The sequence below is a fragment of the Pleurodeles waltl genome, chromosome 4_1 (genome assembly GCF_031143425.1).
Source record: "Pleurodeles waltl isolate 20211129_DDA chromosome 4_1, aPleWal1.hap1.20221129, whole genome shotgun sequence".
Classification (NCBI taxonomy): Eukaryota; Metazoa; Chordata; class Amphibia; order Caudata; family Salamandridae; genus Pleurodeles; species Pleurodeles waltl.
The window spans coordinates 38,675,493-38,687,004 of record NC_090442.1 but is presented as its reverse complement, the minus strand read 5'-3'; the positions used below and the strand labels follow the sequence as shown (position 1 = coordinate 38,687,004).

The window sequence follows — 11,512 nt, the reverse complement described above, 5'->3', positions numbered from 1 at the left end:
TTTTCAAATAATCCAAAAATACCATTGCAGCATAAAACAGAGTATTCAATAAAAGAAGAAAGGAGGATTAACGGCAAAAAAGCACATCATAAGATATGAAACTTTGGAAATTATCTAGATATTGTTTGAAAAAACTCCTTTGATGGAAAGAAGATGAAGAACGGTATGGGATCCTGTCCTGCGCACCTGTAATTGATATGTTCCACATCCATTCATACCACCTAACCCTAAACACCCAAGCATACAGCAGTCAGTGACCATGTGGCCTAATGGATAAGGCGTCTGACTTCGGATCAGAAGATTGAGGGTTCGAGTCCCTTCGTGGTTGAGTCTTTTTCTCACAGCACCCAACTTATCTTTACATACAAACTGGAGGCACACTCTTACAATACTCCTTTCACTCTCACTCATTAAGAAAGCCCAATACAAACTGCACAATCAGTCACGTTATTCCTTCAGCATTGCTACTTTTCTGTCTTTCTGCCATACCAAAGTACCTCTTCATAAATGCCTTGGATATGCAATACGTATACAACAATAAGACATGGCACAATCATTCTGAACAGAACTGTGGGTAGATTCAGTGCAGGGAGTGTGTGCGTGCAGAAAGCAGAAACTATGCATGGGTAGAAGCTCTATGATTTTCTCCAGGAATAATGCAAATTGTCCCTCAGAAAAAGTATAGTACTAGAGAAGAATCATAAAGGATTGACACAATTGCTGCCTTTGCTGTTGCCCCAGTTGTGTAATCTGTCAAGGACTGGTCTCTTGCAGGTTGAGGCACCTAGTTGCAATTGTGTGGTAAAAATCACCCTTACAACCATTTTTGCTATAAACTTGAGATCTTTCTGAGATACTATCTCACAGACTTCTTATGAATGAGGAACTCTGAAATTGTCACATTTCAATTTGTACGTCCTTAAAACTATGCTGGTTATTCAAATGGGCAGATTGTTTTTTAAATTCCTTTCTGTCTCGAGTTGTAGTTATATTGATACAGAGGCATAATTGTTGAATTATATCTATTGGTTTGATTGAAATATGTTCGTAGAGGTGGTGATAGGCTTTCTGTGTCTGTCTGAGAGCAAGGACCGGTTAACGTCTTTTTTCAAGAGCAGTTTGTTGTGAAAGGTATCAGGCAAAGGAGTATGTATTGTGATGTGTTAGAAATGGGGTCTTTGGTTGACAGTCAGGTTACCCCCTGTTCAAGCAAGGACCCTCACTCTAGTTAGGATAAAAGAGAATCACCCTCAGCTAACCCCTGCTTACCCCCTTGGTAGCTTGGCAGAGCAGTAGGCTTAACCTCAGAGTGCTGGGCGTAAAGTATTTGTACCAACACACACAGTAACTTAATGAAAACACTACAAAATGACACAACACCAGTTTAGAAAAATAGGAAATATTTATCTAGACAAAACAAGACCAAAACGACAAAAATCCAACATACACAAGTCAAGTTATGATTTTTAAAAGGTTTAAAATAAAAAGAGTCTTTAGGTAGTTGTAACAACACACTAGCGCTGCTAGCGTGTAAATGTACCTGGTTTGCGGCAAAAATAACCCCGCACGGGCGGTGTGCGTCGAAAATAACCCTGCACGGGTATATGCGTCGAAAACAGCTCGGCTCGGCGAGGCGCGTCGAAAAAGCCAGCCACGCGACGGTCCGAAGTCCCGCGGCGCTGGTTGCGATCTCTCAGCCTTCGTCAGCGATGCTGCGCGTCGTTTCTCCTGCTCCGGGCGTCGATTCTCCGGTCGCGTTTCCAGCGGCGTCGTTTCTCAGCTGCGGAGTCGGCGTCGCGTCGTTTTCTCAGCCGCGATCGGATTCGCGTCGATCTTTTCTCCGCACGGTGCTCGGTGCGTGTATTTTTGTCCTTAGGCTGCCAGCCTCTCCTTTCAGGGTCCCAGGAACTGGAAGGGCACCACAGAGCAGAGTAGGGGTCTCTCCAGAGACTCCAGGTGCTGGCAGGAAGAAGTCTTTGCTATCCCTGAGACTTCAATAACAGGAGGCAAGCTCTACATCAAGCCCTTGGAGATTTCTTCTTCAAGATGGAAGGCACACAAAGTCCAGTCTTTGCCCTCTTACTCTGGCAGAAGCAGCACTGCAGGAAAGCTCCACAAAGCACAGTCACAGGCAGGGCAGCACTTGTTCCTCAGCGATCAGCTCTTCTCCAGGCAGAGGTTCCCCTTGATTCCAGAAGTGTTTCTAAAGTTTGTAAGTTTGGGTGCCCTTCTTATACCCATTTTAGTCTTTGAAGTCACCTTTCTTCAAAGGGGACTCACACCTTCTTGTGAAATCCTGCCTTGCCCAGGCAAGGCCTCAGACACACACCAGGGGGCTGGAGACAGCATTGTCAGAGGCAGGCACAGTCCTTTCAGATGAGAGTGACCACTCCACCCCTCCCTACTAGCAGAGATGGCTAATCAGGAATGCAGATCACACCCCAGCTCCCTTTGTGTCACTGTCTGGGGTGAGGTGAAAAACAACCCAACTGTCAACTGACCCAGACAGGGAATCCACAAACAAGGCAGAGTCACAGAATGGTTTAAGCAAGAAAATGCTCACTTTCTAAAAGTGGCATTTCCAAACTCACAATCTCAAAATCAACTTTACTAAAAGATGCATTTTTAAATTGTGAGTTCAGGGATCCCAAACTCCACCTGTCCATCTCTTCTCTAGGGGAATCTACACTTTAATCATATTTAAAGGTAGCCCCCATATTATCCTATGAGAGAGACAGACCTTGCAACAGTGAAAACGAAATTGGCAGTTTTTCACTGTCAGGACATATAAACCACATTACTATATGTCCTACCTTATCCATACACTGCACCCTGCCCTTGGGGCTACCTAGGGCATACCTTAGGGGTGCCTTACATGTAAGGAAAGGGAAGGTTTAGGCCTGGCAAGTGGGTACACTTGCCAAGTCGAATTTACAGTGTAAGAATACACATACAGACACTGCAGTGGCAGGTCTGAGACATGATTACAGAGCTACTTATGTGGGTGGCACAACCAGTGCTGCAGGCCCACTAGTAGCATTTGATTTACAGGCCCTGGCACCTCTAGTGCACATTACTAGGGACTTACTAGTAATTCAAATATGCCAATCATGGATGAACCACTTACATATAATTTAAACAGGAGCACTTGCACTTTAGCACTGGTTAGCAGTGGTAAAGTGCCCAGAGTAACAAAAACAGCAAAATCAGAGTCCAGCACACATCAACAACCTGGGGAACAGAGGCAAAAAGTTAAGGGAGACCACGCCAAGGATGAAAGTCTAACACGTGTCCCCCCCAGCTAAAAGTGGGGAGCAACTACCCAACCTCATGGGAGTTCTCATCACTAAGGCGGAAGAACCTGGACAGACCATCAGCATTGGCGTGCTCTGTACCGGGTCGATGTTCCACCGTAAAGTCCATCCCCTGTAGGGAAATGGACCACCTCAACAGTTTTGGGTTCTCACCCCTCATCTGCATTAACCATCTGAGGGGTCTGTGGTCGGTCTGAACTCGGAAGTGAGTCCCAAACAAGTAGGGTCTTAGCTTCTTCAGTGCCCAGACCACAGCAAACGCTTCACGTTCTATGGCACTCCACCTACGTTCCCTGGGTAGTAACCTTCTGCTAATGAAGGCTACGGGTTGATCTAGGCCCTCTTCATTCAGCTGTGAGAGTACTGCTCCAATACCATGCTCTGAGGCGTCTGTCTGTACAACAAACTCCGTGGAGTAGTCAGGTGCCTTCAGCACCGGTGCTGTGCACATGGCAGCCTTCAGGGCATCAAAAGCGTTCTGGCAAGCCTCTGTCCAGATCACTTTCTTGGGTTGCTTCTTAGAAGTCAACTCAGTTAAGGGGGTAACAATGGTACCATATCCCTTAACGAACCTCCGATAGTATCCGGTGAGACCTAAAAAGGCTCTCACTTCAGTCTGGGTCTTGGGAGGCTCCCAAGCCAGAATCGTGTCAATCTTAGGCTGTAGGGGTGCCACCTGGCCACTCCCCACCTGGTGTCCTAAGTACACAACAGAACCCTGCCCTATTTGGCACTTGCTCGCCTTAATAGTGAGGCCTGCCTTCTGCAGGGCCTCTAACACTCTCCAGAGGTGTTGCAGGTGTTCCTCCCATGTGGAACTAAACACAGCAATGTCATCCAGGTAGGCGGCACTGAACTCATCCAGTCCTGCCAACACCTGGTTGACCAACCTCTGAAAGGTGGCAGGGGCATTCTTCATCCCAAAGGGCATCACATTGAAGTGGAAGTGCCCATCGGGGGTAGAGAATGCTGACCTCTCCTTTGCCCCTTCAGTTAAGGCAATCTGCCAGTACCCAGATGTTAAATCAAACGTACTGAGGTACTTGGCAGCTCCTAACCGATCAATGAGCTCATCAGCTCGGGGGATGGGGTGTGCGTCAGTCTTGCTGACCGCATTGAGACCCCGGTAGTCCACACAGAACCTAAGTTCTGGAGTGGCACCAGGAGCAGTAGCCTTTGGGACCAAGACCACTGGGCTGGCCCAAGGACTGCTGGAGTGCTCAATAACCCTTAGGGCTAACATTTTGGAGACTTCCTCCTTAATGCAAGCCCTCACCCTGTCAGTCACCCTGTAAACCTTGTGTTTAACAGGTGTACTGTCCCCAGTGTCCACATCATGTGTGCACAGGTGTGTGACTCCTGGGATCAGGGAAAACAGTGAGGCGAACTGTCCCAGCACGTGGCGACAGTCCCTCTGCTGTTCCTCAGTCAGGGAGGGGGAGAGGATCACTCCCTCCACAGACCCATCTTTCTCTCCTGCAGACAGGAGGTCAGGAAGAGGCTCACTCTCTTCCTCCACCCCGTCATCTGTCGCTAGGAGCATGGATAGCTCAGTTCGCTCAAAGTGTGGTTTGAGGCGGTTGACATGTAGGACCCTCAAGGGGTTCCTGGGGGATTGCAAGTCTACCAGATAGGTGACCTCGCTCTTTCTTTCCACCACCTCAAAAGGCCCAGTCCACTTATCTTGGAGAGCCCTAGGCTCTACTGGTGCCATGACCCACACTTTTTGTCCAGGCTGAAACTCAACCAGAGTGGCATTCTGGTCGTACCACCGTTTCATGTCCTCCTGGCTTGCTTCCAGGTTCTCCTGAGCGAGACGCCTGAAGCGGGCAGTCTGGTTTCTTAGTGCCAGCATGTAGCTAAATACATCCTGGGGTGGTTTACTAGGAGCTTTCTCCAAAGCCTCCTTCACCAGACTGAGCGGTCCCCTCACAGGGTGGCCATAGATGAGCTCAAAGGGGCTAAAGCCAAGTCCCTTTTGAGGCACCTCCCTGTAAGCGAACAGAAGGCATGGCAAGAGGACGTCCCACTTACGCCTCAAGGGCTCTGACAGGCCCTGAATCATGCCTTTCAAGGTGCGGTTGAATCTCTCAACCAGACCATTACTTTGGGGGTGGTAAGGGGTGGTGAACTTGTAGGTTACCCCACACACCTTCCACAGAGACTTCATATAAGTGGATATGAAGTTTGTACCCCTATCAGATACTACCTCCTTGGGGAACCCCATGCGGGTAAAAACCCCCATCAAGGCACGTCCCACCACGGGGGCGGTGACCGTCCTTAGAGGAATAGCTTCTGGGTACCGTGTGGCATGGTCCACCAAGACCAGGATGAACCTGTTGCCCAGGGCTGTCTTGGGATCCAGAGGCCCCACAATGTCAATTCCTACCCTTTCAAAGGGAGTACTGACTACCGGTAAAGGTTGGAGGGGAGCTTTGCATTTCCCCCCACTCTTGCCACTTGCCTGACAAGTCTGACAAGATCTACAATAAGCAGCTGACTGCTTGTTCATCAAGGGCCAGTAAAAGTGGGAGACAAGCCTCTTATAGGTCTTGTCCTGCCCTAGATGTCCTGCCAAAGGCACATCATGAGCCAAACCCAGTAGGAAGGTCCTGAAGCCCTGGGGTACCACCAGCATACGAGCTGACCCCGGCTCAGGAACCTTAGGCTCACTATACAGGAGGCCATCCTCCCAATAAATCAGGTGAGTACCTGGCGCCCCGCCAGCCGCCTGGGCTGCAGCCTGCTGCCGCAGTCCCTCAAGAGTAGGGCATTCCTTCTGCGCTGTGCAGAATACTTCCCTGGTGGGTCCCCCTTCCTGCTGCCACTGCGACAGCTCAGGGACCTCCCCCAGTTCAGCCACCTGTTCCCCTGTAGGTTCCGGGGCATCACCCTCAGGCTCTGCCTCCTCCCGGACCGTGGGAACTTCTGGGGCGGGTTTCCCGCGCCTCCTGCCTTTCCTCTTCTTGGCGGTCCCCTGGGCCACTGTTTCAGGCTCCAGGGGCTCTTGACTACCCTGATTGGCTGCCATAGACCGGGTGGATACGCATACCCACCCAGGCAGACCCAACATCTCCAAGTGAGACCTGTGTTCCACCTCCTTCCAAGGGGAATCCTCCAGGTCGTTGCCTAGCAAACAATCAACAGGCATGGTTGGACTCACAGCTACTTTCCAGGAACCTGAGACCCCCCCCCATTCAAAGGGAACCTGCGCCACTCTGCAGAGGCGCTCAGAGTTGTCTACTGCAACCACTTGGTGAAGTACCCGGGGATCAATCTGCTCTTCAGACACCAGGTGACTCCTCACTGTAGTCACACTGGCTCCTGTGTCTCTCAGAGCCTCCACCCTCTGTCCATTGATGGTCACCCATTGCCTGTACTTCTTAGTGTTATCAGGCACTAGGTTTCTCTGGACCATCTCACTGTCCCCTAGTGAGACAAGGGTCATTTCTGCTGGTTCCCACCCACCTGAAACCAACTCCTGCCCAAGCGCTACACTGGCCAAACCCTGGGACGGTGCACCAGTGGGTGCCGGTGTACTTTTGGGGCATTTGGGGTCCCCCCTCACATGACCCACCTGGTCACATGAATAGCACTTACGTAGGGGACCACCTGCCATTGGCTTCCCTTTGGAGAACCATGGCCTCTTTTCACTGGGGGGTTGGGAATCCTTACCCTGGGAATCAGTTTGGGGCCCTTTAGAGAACTCATCCTGTTTGCCCTTACCCCCCCCTTTCTTCTGAGAGGGACCCTGCCCACCCTTGGCGTGGTCTCCCCCATACCTCTTCTGGACCCTGGTGCTCTCCCAGCGGTCCGCTTCCTGTGCAAGCTTCCTGGGGTCAGTCAGCTTGCTGTCAATGAGGTGCTGGCGCAGCTCTGGAAAACATAAACTGTACAAGTGCTCCCAAGCAATTAAATTGTAAAGCCCCTCATACGTGTTTACCTTACTGCCCTTCACCCAACCATCCAGTGACCTGCAACAAGAATCAACACATTCCAACCATGTTTGGGATTCCTTTCTCTTGTAGGATCTAAACTTCTCTTTGTACTGCTCAGGGGTGAGACCATACCTGGTAAGTAAGGCCTCCTTCATGGCAGGGTAGGTGAGGCTCTGAGCATCCCCTAAGGCCGTCAGTGTGTCCCTCCCCTCTGCCTCAAAATGCTTCCACAGGGCTGCCCCCCAATGAGCTTCAGGGACCAGGTTCATGTGGAGAGCTGACTCATAACCCTTGAACCACAAGTAGATATCATCCTCCCTTTTATAATCCCTCACAAGGTCTTTTGGGATGTGTACCCTTCTCTCAGGCTGCACTGTAGAATTGCTGCCACCATCCCTACTGGACTGGTTTCTATGATCTATCTCTTTCAAGCTAAGCTCATGAGCCATTGTTATCTTCTTCTCCTCAAGGGCTAGCCTTCTCTGCTCCAATTGGTACTCCCTTTCTGCCTGTCTGTCCTGCAACTCTTCAGGTGTCAGACCCTTGGAGGATACACTGCTACCTGCCCTAGAGATTCTCCCTTGAGACATAGCAGGCCCACCCACTACATCAGTGTGAGTGACTTGCAACTCCTCTTCCCCCTCTGGCTCCTCATCTGTGTGCCCCTCAGCTGCTTTGGCTGCCACCCAGGCCCTCAGCGCCTTTTGCAGCTCAACCTTCTTGGATGAGCTCTCAATGGGACAGCCAACATTCCTACAAAACTGCTTCAACTGAGCCACCTTGTAGCTCTCCAATTTCTCCAAATCAAAAGCAGTTTCAGCTAGGGCATCTCCAGACTGAGACATGATGAGAGGTTAAAAAGAAAATATGCACAGTTCCAAAAACAGAAAAGCAAGTTCTCAAATGAAGTTTCAGCGAAGTCAATCCCGGGATCAGCGAAAAAAAAGAAACTGAATGCAGAGAAAAACAGTCCAAGTAAAAAACAAAAATCACAAGACTAGTAGTATGTGGTCACGTAGTGGTCTGAGATCAAAACAGTAGTGTACACTTAATTACTGTATGTCAAGTACAAATACAAGTCCAAATCCCGACCGCTGGTCACCAATGTTAGAAATGGGGTCTTTGGTTGACAGTCAGGTTACCCCCTGTTCAAGCAAGGACCCTCACTCTAGTTAGGATAAAAGAGAATCACCCTCAGCTAACCCCTGCTTACCCCCTTGGTAGCTTGGCAGAGCAGTAGGCTTAACCTCAGAGTGCTGGGCGTAAAGTATTTGTACCAACACACACAGTAACTTAATGAAAACACTACAAAATGACACAACACCAGTTTAGAAAAATAGGAAATATTTATCTAGACAAAACAAGACCAAAACGACAAAAATCCAACATACACAAGTCAAGTTATGATTTTTAAAAGGTTTAAAATAAAAAGAGTCTTTAGGTAGTTGTAACAACACACTAGCGCTGCTAGCGTGTAAATGTACCTGGTTTGCGGCAAAAATAACCCCGCACGGGCGGTGTGCGTCGAAAATAACCCTGCACGGGTATATGCGTCGAAAACAGCTCGGCTCGGCGAGGCGCGTCGAAAAAGCCAGCCACGCGACGGTCCGAAGTCCCGCGGCGCTGGTTGCGATCTCTCAGCCTTCGTCAGCGATGCTGCGCGTCGTTTCTCCTGCTCCGGGCGTCGATTCTCCGGTCGCGTTTCCAGCGGCGTCGTTTCTCAGCTGCGGAGTCGGCGTCGCGTCGTTTTCTCAGCCGCGATCGGATTCGCGTCGATCTTTTCTCCGCACGGTGCTCGGTGCGTGTATTTTTGTCCTTAGGCTGCCAGCCTCTCCTTTCAGGGTCCCAGGAACTGGAAGGGCACCACAGAGCAGAGTAGGGGTCTCTCCAGAGACTCCAGGTGCTGGCAGGAAGAAGTCTTTGCTATCCCTGAGACTTCAATAACAGGAGGCAAGCTCTACATCAAGCCCTTGGAGATTTCTTCTTCAAGATGGAAGGCACACAAAGTCCAGTCTTTGCCCTCTTACTCTGGCAGAAGCAGCACTGCAGGAAAGCTCCACAAAGCACAGTCACAGGCAGGGCAGCACTTGTTCCTCAGCGATCAGCTCTTCTCCAGGCAGAGGTTCCCCTTGATTCCAGAAGTGTTTCTAAAGTTTGTAAGTTTGGGTGCCCTTCTTATACCCATTTTAGTCTTTGAAGTCACCTTTCTTCAAAGGGGACTCACACCTTCTTGTGAAATCCTGCCTTGCCCAGGCAAGGCCTCAGACACACACCAGGGGGCTGGAGACAGCATTGTCAGAGGCAGGCACAGTCCTTTCAGATGAGAGTGACCACTCCACCCCTCCCTCCTAGCAGAGATGGCTAATCAGGAATGCAGATCACACCCCAGCTCCCTTTGTGTCACTGTCTGGGGTGAGGTGAAAAACAACCCAACTGTCAACTGACCCAGACAGGGAATCCACAAACAAGGCAGAGTCACAGAATGGTTTAAGCAAGAAAATGCTCACTTTCTAAAAGTGGCATTTCCAAACTCACAATCTCAAAATCAACTTTACTAAAAGATGCATTTTTAAATTGTGAGTTCAGGGATCCCAAACTCCACCTGTCCATCTCTTCTCTAGGGGAATCTACACTTTAATCATATTTAAAGGTAGCCCCCATATTATCCTATGAGAGAGACAGACCTTGCAACAGTGAAAACGAAATTGGCAGTATTTCACTGTCAGGACATATAAACCACATTACTATATGTCCTACCTTATCCATACACTGCACCCTGCCCTTGGGGCTACCTAGGGCATACCTTAGGGGTGCCTTACATGTAAGGAAAGGGAAGGTTTAGGCCTGGCAAGTGGGTACACTTGCCAAGTCGAATTTACAGTGTAAGAATACACATACAGACACTGCAGTGGCAGGTCTGAGACATGATTACAGAGCTACTTATGTGGGTGGCACAACCAGTGCTGCAGGCCCACTAGTAGCATTTGATTTACAGGCCCTGGCACCTCTAGTGCACATTACTAGGGACTTACTAGTAATTCAAATATGCCAATCATGGATGAACCACTTACATATAATTTAAACAGGAGCACTTGCACTTTAGCACTGGTTAGCAGTGGTAAAGTGCCCAGAGTAACAAAAACAGCAAAATCAGAGTCCAGCACACATCAACAACCTGGGGAACAGAGGCAAAAAGTTAAGGGAGACCACGCCAAGGATGAAAAGTCTAACAGATGTGGTTCTCTGACTGCTTCTGTCCACTTGCCAAAAGTTCCAAGGCCCTATGATGGCACAAAAACGGTAAGATTGAAGTGGTGGGTGCCGGAGGTTTAAAATGGTCAGTTTAATTAAAGACAGAAAAGTGAAATGAATGACTGCAGAAATACTGTATGTGGCCATGAACTGAGATGAAAGGATGATTTTGGAACTCTGTCTTGCAGATTACCCTCAATGCCGCAATGGATAGGGCACTACTCTCACAGACCAGGGTGTGTAAGTTTAAGTCTATCTGAGGTGCACACCCTGAACTAATACATTTTTGCTGAAACCTAATCATATTGTTTACTCTTCCTCGTAGCAGCTTGCCAGGGTGATAGTATATTGCAACAGAACCATTCCACTTCTTCACTGAAAAGAGTCATGCTGGTTACCCAAATGTGCAGCGTGTCATTTTATACAGCTTTCTTTAATGAAATTAAACTTGGACTCACTTGAAATATTCTCTTTCAAAATGAATGTTTTGAGCTGCTGTGAATTTTATTTCTAGAGGTGGTGATAGGCTTTCAGGTACGTGCTTAGGTCAAGGCCCTGTTCATGTCACTTGTATAAGCTAATTCAGGGAGCAAATTAGCAAGTCAAGAAATGGGAAGTCTGAACTGCTGCCAAAGCAGTTTCATTCTCTTTTCAAATAATCCAAAAATACCATTGCAGCATAAAACAGAGTATTCAATAAAAGAAGAAAGGAGGATTAACGGCAAAAAAGCACATCATAAGATATGAAACTTTGGAAATTATCTAGATATTGTTTGAAAAAACTCCTTTGATGGAAAGAAGATGAAGAACGGTATGGGATCCTGTCCTGCGCACCTGTAATTGATATGTTCCACATCCATTCATACCACCTAACCCTAAACACCCAAGCATACAGCAGTCAGTGACCATGTGGCCTAATGGATAAGGCGTCTGACTTCGGATCAGAAGATTGAGGGTTCGAGTCCCTTCGTGGTTGAGTCTTTTTCTCACAGCACCCAACTTATCTTT

General features: G+C 48.7%; 2 non-coding genes across 2 annotated transcripts; both read left to right on the top strand.

The window, feature by feature from the left end:
* The first annotated feature begins 255 nt into the window (after positions 1-255).
* On the top strand, positions 256-328 carry TRNAR-UCG (transfer RNA arginine (anticodon UCG)). Its single transcript has one exon. It is a non-coding gene; the product is annotated as a tRNA-Arg (tRNA).
* An 11,079-nt stretch (positions 329-11,407) lies between these two features.
* Positions 11,408-11,480, top strand: TRNAR-UCG (transfer RNA arginine (anticodon UCG)). The gene has a single exon. It is a non-coding gene; the product is annotated as a tRNA-Arg (tRNA).
* Positions 11,481-11,512: the final 32 nt, after the last annotated feature.